General features: G+C 41.6%; 1 non-coding gene across 1 annotated transcript; it reads right to left on the reverse strand.

Moving 5' to 3' along the window:
* Positions 1 to 7,975: 7,975 nt before the first annotated feature.
* Trnaq-uug lies at positions 7,976 to 8,047 on the reverse strand. The gene has a single exon. It is a non-coding gene; the product is annotated as a tRNA-Gln (tRNA).
* Positions 8,048 to 8,994: the final 947 nt, after the last annotated feature.

Raw genomic sequence — 8,994 nt, forward strand, 5'->3', positions numbered from 1 at the left:
ACAGATCTTGGGATCACCTAAAGCTGAGAACTTAATTTCAAGACCTTGGGAAGAACAGCAAATGCTCTTAACTGTTGAGCCATCTCTCCAGCCCTGGAATTATGCTTTTAAGTAGTTCTTCCTTTTGTACTTGGTGCACACTTTTTTTCTCCCTTCATTACATTATAAAATGTAGGAAACTCCTCTAATACATTATTTCAATCCTCTCTGATCCCATTCAGCATTTCTGAGTTCCCCACTCCAGCTTCAGCATGGTTTTGCTTACAAAGACTATGCTTGTGACTTCGATGACTTCCCACAAGCTGCTGGAACTATTTTGCAATATGGAAATGCCTGAGAGTTTAGGTCTCCTACATCTGACTGTTAGCTATTAGCCAATCGCTGATAGTGCAAGAATGTGGAAGCTCAGTTCCCTTGTCTGGGAAAGGGATCAGCATAGCTTCCCTGAAGGACTGAGCTCAAGGTATGTGCCCTTTTGCAGGCCTTTACCTAAATTCACACCCTGGCTTAGCTTCTTCCTCTTCATTTCCCCTCCTCTATCTTTTCCTGTTTTCTCTTGGAGTATCATTACCTTAGTGACTCACTTGTTTATGGATCTGTTATCAAGGTTAACTTTGGGGGAACCTGAAAGTAACAATTTCATCAAAATCATCTGGAAGTTTGCAAAACTTTTGTTTTTAATGTAGGTTCCCAAGCCTTACCCCAAACCTAACAAATCTGATTCCATTGGAGTTGTTCGTGGATTGTATATTAGAATCTTTTTTTAAAGGATTAAAAATTTTAATTATATGTGTGCATCTCTCTCTGTGTCTCTGTGTCTCTGTCTTTCTCTGTCTCTCTGTCTCTGTCTCTGTCTCTGTCTCTGTCTCTGTCTCTGTGTCTCTGTGTCTCTGTGTCTCTCTCTCCCTCTCTCTCTCTCTCTCTCTCTCTTTCTCTCTCTCTCTCTCTCTGTGTGTGTGTGTGTGTGTGTGTGTGTACATAAGCGCAGTGCCCAAGGAAGCTAAAGGCTTCAGATCCCCCTTGATCTCGAGTTACAGGCAGCTGTGTGCTACCCAAAGTGGGTGCTAGGAGCTGAACTTGAATTAGAGTCCACTGCAAGAGAAGTACATACTCTTAATGACAGAGCTATTTAATGACAGAGCCATTTCTCCAGCCACAGGTATCTCTTTTTTATATGCTTCCATCAAATGAATCTTATATACCTAAAATTGAATAATCCCTTCTCTAACACTTGCTTGGAGAACTATCTTGAGGGGAAGAAAGCAAGATTGACATCCCCACTAGGGTGGGAAATCCATAGGAAATGTACACGAACTCTCTAGGGAGCAGGAGAGGGCCTGGATATAAATGTTTGCTACCCAGTTTCTTCAAGCTTCAGTCCTGTAAACTTATCTTATCTTATCTTATCTCATGGGTTGGTTTTGTTTTTGTTTTTTTGTTTGTTTTTTTTTTTTTTTTTTTTTGAGACAGGGTTTGGTAGCCTTGGCTGGCCTAGAGCTCATTTTGTGGACCAAGCTGGCTTTGAACTCACAGACCTCTGCCTCCATATTGGCTTTATCTTTCGGTGTCATAAGATGCTTACTGGGTCTCTAGGTTCTCCCCTTGAACTATCAAAACATTTGTCAGTGTTTCTGACTTCACCAGCTGATACACAAGAGAACAGAGTCTTCTCTGTCAGGACCTATTATCCATGCTCAAAGTTTTCTTTTTTCTCATTGGCCTGACAGTGAGGCTCCTAACTATGCGGGACCAACCATTGTAGGCAGGGAACGAGTCTTCACCTCATTTCATCAATCAGGGTCCACCCTTATGCTGCCACAAAGGAAACTCAAGAGAAAGGCAGAGGCCACCTCCTGTTCTAGTTAAAAACACTAGCGTTGACTGTGTCTTAGTGCTCTGTTTTGGTCTCCAGTTCACCTAGTCACTGCATCCTGTCAACTTTTCTTTCAAAGTTTCATCTAGATTCCTAGATTCCTCCCTTTATTTCCATTTTGTCAGTCTCTACTCCAAATCCACTGTCCTACCAGCCTACACTTATATGTTGCCCACTGTACTCACTGGGCTACTACCCTCAACTGCTTGTCCTATCCTATTCACTGGACAGGGATTGGGATATCCAGTTTGTGTTCACGAAAGAAAAATCTCAACATCAAGAATTGGGCCTAGTGTGTAGTAAACTCCTGAAGATGTTTGGCAAATGTTTAATGAGTGAATCGCTTTACAGATCTCATGAATTCCTGAGAGTCTCCTTTATTGACCTTTGCTTATAGTGTTGTTCCTTCATGCCTGCCCCTAGAACATGTGTGGAGCACTCTAGTTCTTCCATGTGTATTTGTTAAATAAGTGAAAGACTGCAGACAGTCCCTGGTTTATGATTATCCAACTTTTCTATTGTCAAAAAGTGACATGAATTCAGTAGAAACCATCCATTGGGTTTTGAACTTGCATCTTTATCCAGGATAGCTGTATATGGTCTGATCTTCTCTAGTGATGATGGACAGCAGCATCAGCAGCATCAATGGCAACTCTCAGTCTGTAGCACAATCAATAAAAGACCCAGAGACGGATATTGAGGTTCAAACTTCAAGCTGAAGATCAGAAAAGCAAAGCAGCTGGTCACTAGCTCTTATTCTACCTCAGGCTGAAAGGCGATCCTGGCTCCACTAAACCTCAGACTGCTGCCTCTCCTCAGCATGGCTGAAGAATCCTGAGACTTCAATGTCTTCCTATCCTCAACGTGGCCGGAGAATGAATGCCTCATACTGAGACCTTGCTCCTGTCTTATATACCTCCCCCCACCCCGCAATGCTGGGATTAAAGATGTGTGATTCCAGATGCTGAATGCATCTTTGTTTGAGCTGTTTCTTTTTAGCACTGGGTCAATCTTGTGGAGATCTGGGTGGCCTTGGACTCACAGAGATCTGTCTACCTCTTAATCCTGAGCCCTAGGATTAAAAGTGTGTGCCACAACCTCCTAGCTTGTGGCTGCTGGGATTAAAGGTGTGTGCCTAGCTTTTATGGCTTGAGGCTGGTTTTGCTTTCTGAATCCTCAGGCAAGCTTTAATAAATCATAAATACTATATCACCACACCAGTCAGCCTCATGATCACAAAGGAAATAATCAATGCTCCTCAGTGTGCTGTGTGACTAAGATGGGATGAATGGGACACAGTATATTAAATGCATTTATACTTAAGGTATTTTCAATTTATAATGTGTTTATAGGAACATCATTCCATTGTATGTAGAAAACCAAGCATGTGAGTGTGTGCCTGTGTGTGTGTGTGTGTGTGTGTGTGTGTGTGTGTGTGTGTGTGTGTGTGTGTGTTGGCAATACTGGGGAAGGAACCCAGTGCTTCTAAATTCTAGGTAAGTGCTCTACCACTGAGCCACATTCTCAACTCACATTTTTTTTGAGACTGTGTTAAGTCTCTCTATGTATAGCCCAGGCTGGCTCAAATTCATGATCCACCTGCTTTAGCCTCCAGTAAGCTAAGATTACAGGGATGTGACATTATGACAGACAATTTCATGTGCTTCTTGAATCGAGTTAGAGAACCATTTCATAGTTAGAACCAGAGTTTGAAACCTAAAGAAATAAAATGATTGGAATCTTTAAAATGGAAATATGTAACAGAAAGATCAAGATTTTTATGGAGGAGATGGTCAACGGCATCATAGCTGACAGATCTTCATAAAGGCCATTGAATTGATTTCTAATAATTGAAAAAGGTTTATTAGTTATCTTTTGTCTGGGGAAACAAATTAAAAATCTCATACAGCATTGGAGCTTTTTCTCCTGCTTAGATGTAAGAGATTTCAAAGGTAAACATAGGGAATTAAATCCCCTCCTTAATTTCTTTTGTCTGGATTTCCTAGCTCATTCTTTCCAGGCTGGCATTAAACTGTCACACACGGAAAAACATGAGATGAGCTGCAATATGTTCAGTGCGTGACTTCTATCGAGCTTGGGCCTGGCTGCATTACAAAGAGTCATGTTAAGTCACCCAAGCTTCTCTAGAAAGGAGTATAATTTACTATGCTAAGTGCACTGTGGAAAAGGTCAAGTGATTAATAAGTCACCGATATGAAATACAAGCCTATCAACGCTGGGAAGTTTAATCATTTACCCTCTGCAGGCTCAGGGGAAGCAGATCCTTGCTGGGGGTCTTTTGTGGCGCTGAGACTCTGCAGACCTCTCAGGCAGGGATTTCCTTCTTATCTTATTTTCTCAAAAATAAATGGAGGCTCTCTTCCTAAAAATCCTTATTCTCACAGAAGTGATCTATAATGCCAGGCTCTGTACTCACGTGATATTTTCCATTTTGGTCAAGAGGAAAAAAAAATACACATACTGTTTGCCATAGCTCTCAGGTCTGACAGGAATTTTTCAATTCCTGTGTACTAATCAAATACCTTCCACTCAAACCTGTTTACCCTGGTTATGGCTTTTAAATTGTCTTGTAAATGGGGACAATAGCTAAGAAAGTAACCTTTTAAAATGAACTAAGGGGAAAGAGAGAGATCCTAATGATTTGTAAAGAAATAACTGAAGGACCATTTGTTGAGGGCTCATTATAAATGCCAGGCAATCCAAGGAATGTTACACATATTTCATTCATCCATGCTACAACCTTGTGAGGTAAGTATCATTGCCTTCCTTTTCCAGATGAGGAAACTGAGGCTTGAAGAAAGGTTGAGTGATATGCCAAGGACGATATAACTAGAAAGAGATGGGACCAGTGTGGGAAACAGCTCTGCCAAGTCTCAAAGCCTGAGTCATTCTGCACCCTGGTATTGGCTTTCTCAGAGGCAGCGGTAGGTCTGCGTTCTTAGACTAAGCAGAGTTTGCCTTGGGCAAATGATACAATGGGTTGAATAACAACAATGACAGTTTCTGCTTCCTGAAGTTTTTTTAAGCGCCAAGCACAGCAGTGTGTATGTCTAAACACTTACTTGCTCATTGAGTAAGACTTTATTGAGCCTTTATTATATAGTAGTTACCAAAGGTACAATAGTCAGTTAAATCAACTGATTTTCTCTGTCCATCTTTTTTTTTTTTTTAAGCTCCATTTATTAGAGTTTGAAAGAAAAACCACAAGGCAGGCAAGTTGTAAATCTCAGCAGCTGCCAAGAGGAGGGAGATGGAGAAGCAGAAGGGAAAAAAGGCATGCCTTTTGAATCAAGGTCAGCAACAGAGGTCTGCAAGCAGCTGTCTGAAGATGGGGTGGGAAGCCGGGATTCAGAGATACGGAGAGAAAGCTCAGAGTGGGGGACAAGCAGCTTAGGGTTTTGGTTGGTATCAAAAGAAGAGATAGAAAGGAGTAAAGGAAAAGTTAAGCATTTAAATGATTTTATTTATTTATTTATTAAACATTAAAATTGTTTTGGTTTTTTGAGACAGGGTTTCTCTGTGTAGCTTTGGAGCCTATCCTGGCACTGGCTCTGGAGACCAGGCTGGCCTTCAACTCACAGAGATCCACCTGCCTCTGCCTCCCGAGTGTTGGGATTAAAGGCATGTGCCACCAATTCCTGGCTATCATTAAAAAAATTTTAAATTACATTTATTTATTTTATTTGTATGCCATCACACCTAGCTGGTTGTTCATGTGTGTACGCGGGCGTGTGCTCACGCACACACTGTAGTCTGTGTGTGTAAGTCACAGGAAAACTGTGAGAGTGAATTCTCTCATTCCACCAAATGAGTCCCTGAGATTGAATTCAAGGTACTGGGCTTCTTCAGAAAGCTTCTTTACCCACTGAGCCATCTTGTCAGCCTTCATGAGTTACATTTTAAGTTAGTTCAAAGACATCTGAACACAAGTTGGCATACACTCACACAGAAACATAAATAAAAATAAAAACAAGTCTTAAAAAGAAGAATACAAGGATCACTCAATAGGAAAAGAATTATTTCCCTTAGTAATGATGGGGAAAGTGGTATCTATGCGTAAAGAATGGATTCTTTCTATTACCATATTTGAAACTTAACTGAAAAGGCATCAAATACTTAAGCATATGGCCTAAAACCACAAAATTCTGGATAGAACAAATAGTAAAATCTTTGTGACATTGGATTATGGCAAGGGTTTCTTACATATGATGTAAAATGCAAAAGCAACCAAACTAAAAATAGGTAAATGAGGCTACCTCAAGATTTAAAATTCCTGTGCACCAAAGATGAAATCACCCTGGTATGGTGTGGCATGACTTTCCTCCTGACCCTGGGAGGCAGAGACAGGCAGATCTCTGTGAGTTCAAAGCCAGACTGGTCTACATAGCAAGTGCCAGGACAGCAAGGGCCACACAGTGAAACCTTGTCCAAAACGAGTACAATCAAATGTTGAGTGTGGTGGTGGGAAAAATGAAAGAAGAAAAAAATTTCAAGGATACAAAAGGTTTAAGATTTCTCCGGGCACAGCCCTAGAGAAGAGAGAGGAAAAAGTAGGACTGCAGTATGTCTAGGAGTGTAAGCTGTGTTCTTACTTCCCAAAAGGAAGAGGGGGGAGGGGTAGGGGGACAGGGTGCTCTCCTCGGTAATCAAGGCTTGGTCATTCTAAGCAATCCCGCTTGCTTGTCCTAAACTGTCCCGGCTAATATATGTTATGTTTTCCCCCACATAAACAAGAATCTTTTATAACTAGCTTAGTTATTACTCTCATTGGATACAGCACAGCCCCACTGAGTGCGGCTATGCCCTCTGCTTTCCTTGTCCCCAATCTGCCACACTAACTGATACTTGAACCTCCTTTTCACAGTTTTACATGTCCTCTGGCCATGAGTAGTCTGTGCTAACATCTCTTCAATCTCTTGGTGGCGGGGGAGGGGAGGCAAGTTGGAACGTCTGGCAATAGCTGTTCCTCTCCTTTGTTCTCAATTTGCTATTAGGAACTTTGCTTAGAAATGAAACATTCTTGGAACGAAAAGGTAAGACTGAGTGTGATAGCTTAGACCTGTAATCTCAGTAAGGGAAGATGGGAGATTCCCAATTTTAAACCACTTTGGACTACGTAGCAAGTCCCATAGAAAGGTAACCCATGGAAGGGGAGACAATATTTATAAATCAACCCAACAACAAACCCCCGAACACGTCAATTTAAAAATGTTCACAAACAGGGCTGGAGAGATGACTTAATGGTGAAGAGCCTGTATTGCTCTTCCAGATGACCCGCGTTTGATTTCCAGCATTAACATCAGGTTACTTCATGGTCACCTGTAACCCCAGCTCCAAGGGGATCCCACAGCTCTGGCCTCTGCAAGCAAAATTCATTTGTGCAATACCCTCCCGCACAGACCTCATGCAGCCCCAAAGCTCATGGGACTGGAGAGATGGCTCAGCAGTTAAGAGCATCTGCTGCTTTTTCATAGGACCAGAGTTCAGTTCTCAGCACCCAAGTCTACTTACTCACAACTGCCTGTAACTCCCCCTTCAGAGGATTGTGCGCCCCCTGCTGGCCACTGCAAACACATGGATCCACTTTCATGGACACACACACACACACACACACACACACACACACACACACACACACACACACACACACACACACACAGACACACACAGACACACACAGACATACATACACATATATAAAATAAAACAAACCTTTAAAAAGGGGTTATCGATCTCTGTGAGTTCAAGGCCAGCCTGGTCTCCAGAGTGAGTGCCAGGATAGGCTCCAAAGCTACACAGAGAAACCCTGTCTCAAAAAACCAAAAAACGGGGAGGGGGGTTCTCATCGGTCATTTTTTTTTTTTTTTTTTTTTTTTTTTTTTTTGGTTTTTCGAGACAGGGTTTCTCTGTGGCTTTGGAGATTGTCCTGGAACTAGCTCTTGTAGACCAGGCTGGTCTCGAACTCACAGAGATCCGCCTGTCTCTGCCTCCCGAGTGCTGGAATTAAAGGCATGTGCCACCACTGCCCGGCTATACCCAGCCATTTTGTTAGAAAATAAAAGCCTAGTGCAAAAGGCTAGCAGGCCTCACCGAGATTCGAACTCGGATCGCTGGATTCAAAGTCCAGAGTGCTAACCATTACACCATGAGACCACTTCGCAAAATAGGGTGTGTTATCATCCTTTTAAGGACAACTTTAGTTTCAGAAAAGCCAATTCATATGCCTAATTCATGGTTACAGATGGAATTTAATTGCATTTCCTGACGTTTAGGTTTGTTTTTTATTTTTATTTATTTATTTTTTTGGGTTTAGAATTTACACTGTCTATGGAAGGCCTCACCTTCCCTAGGGAGCAGAAAGGATATGTGATAGGTAGGGTTTTAGTTGGGAGAGTGGTAGGGGAGGAGGGGAGGGAGAGGGAACTGGGATTGACATGTAAAACAATCTTGTTTCTAATTCAAATAAAAAAAAAAACATCCGGGGGAAAAAAGAATTTACATTGTCACTCAACCTAAATAACCAGATATAAAAAAAAAAGTTAAAATAAAATAAAATAGAAAAAAAAAGTGGAAAATCACCTCACCTCTTGATGATGGCCTTTGGTGACCAAGGAATGAGAAATCACAAAGCTCTAGATTTAGAATGAAGAGAAATGCATCTAAAAGTGGAATTAGGATAGCAGTTTGCTTTCTTTCATTTCAATTCTAAAAGCTCTCTTTTCCTTCTGCAGTGAAGATAACACCCTAAACCCAAGTGGAGGTAGAGCCTAGAATTTTTTTTTTTTTTTTAGTAGAGCAACTGCCTCAAAAACCTGTAGGAGGAACATATTTAGGTTCCTAAATATGGTAGCTGGTGGATGTGAACTGGGAAGCAGTTTTCTCAGGGAAGAAAACAGGCATATGTCTGACTGCACAATCATGGGGGATGTTGGTGGTATTATAACATGCTGGAGCTTACTGAGACATTTAAGAGTGAAGAAGCTACTAAAGCTACTATGACACTAAAGAAAGCCATGCCCATGGAATGGTTCCGCAAGGACTGTACTCAGGGAGGGACAAAAGAGAACTTCAGAACTGCTAGGATAGGGCAAGGGTAGTTT

Source organism: Cricetulus griseus, chromosome X (genome assembly GCF_003668045.3).
Source record: "Cricetulus griseus strain 17A/GY chromosome X, alternate assembly CriGri-PICRH-1.0, whole genome shotgun sequence".
In the NCBI taxonomy this organism is placed as follows: Eukaryota; Metazoa; Chordata; class Mammalia; order Rodentia; family Cricetidae; genus Cricetulus; species Cricetulus griseus.